Here is a 1311-nt window from a genome sequence, read left to right on the forward strand (position 1 = left end):
GTGTGTGTGGGGGGGCGGTGTCTGTGGGGCGAGTGTGGGGCCGGGGGGGCAGGGTCTGCGTGGGGGTGTGTGCGTGTGTGTGTGTGTGTGCGTGTGCATGTGCGTGCAGCACGGCCCTGCAGGGGGTGCATGTGCTGCTGTGAGCAAGGGTGACCGTGTGGGTGCAGGTACATGCGTGAGTGTGCGTGTCCGTGTGCGTGTGCACACAGCAGAGCAGCAGCCCCTCCCTGCAGGGTTGTGTGTGTGAGCGAGTGCCTGCATGTGTGTGCATGCTTGTACATGTGTGTGAGCACGCAGTGGGGCTGCAGCCCCTCCCTGCAGGGGTGTGCGTGTGTGAGCAGTGTGTGCATGGATGTGCAGTGTGTGTGCATGCCTGTACACCCATGGATGTGTGTGTGTTTACATGTGTGTGCATGTGCACGCATGCATGTATGTGCGTGTATGCGCACACAGCAGGCTGCAGTTTCTCCCTGCAGGGAGATGTATGTGCTGGCGTGAGCAAGAGTGCCAGTGTCTGTGCAGTGTGTACATGCATGTATACATGTGAGCGTGTGCAAGCAGCAGAGCTGCAGCTCCTTGCTGCAGGGGTGTGTGTGAGCAAGTGTGTGCATTTATGTGCAGTGTATGTGCATGCGTGTGTGTGTGTGAACACACAGTGGGGTTGCAGTCTCTCCCTGCAGGGAGTGTGTATGTGAGCAGTGTGTGCATGCATGTGCAACGTGTGCGTGTGCATGCAGCAGGGCTGCAGGCCCTGCAGGTATGTGTGTGTGTGTGTGAGCAGTGTGTGCATGGGATGCGTGTGCATTGTGGGGCTGCGGCCCTGCAGCGTGTGCACGTGCTTGCACATGTAAGCCAGAGGCTGCAGCCTCTGCCAGCAGGGCTCTGTTTACATCTGTGTTTATAGCTGTGCGTGCATGCGTGCACACGTGCCCCGGGGCCGCATTCTGTGCAGCAGTGAGCACGCACGATGTGTGCGCGTGCAAACACGGGGGGCTGCGGTCCCTGCAGGTGTTGTCAGCGTGTGCGTGCAGCTGCTTGCACGCGTGCGGGGGGGCGGGGGGGGCTGCGGTCCCCGCGGAGCCGCGCGTGTGCACAGATGCACGTGCAATATACACACGTACGGCGCAGGCACGCACAGCGCACGCTTGTGCAATGCGCACACGCGCAGTCGGGCGGCTGCGGGCGTCGGTGTGCGGGCAGCGGGGCTGCGGGCGGGCGGGGCCTGCCCTTGTGCGGGAGCGCCCGGCCGCGCTGCCCGGCGTCTCGGGGCTGCCCGGAGCGGCTCAGCGGGAGCAGCCTCGGCACCAGCAC

This window comes from Numida meleagris, chromosome 26 (assembly GCF_002078875.1).
Source record: "Numida meleagris isolate 19003 breed g44 Domestic line chromosome 26, NumMel1.0, whole genome shotgun sequence".
NCBI lineage: Eukaryota > Metazoa > Chordata > Aves > Galliformes > Numididae > Numida > Numida meleagris.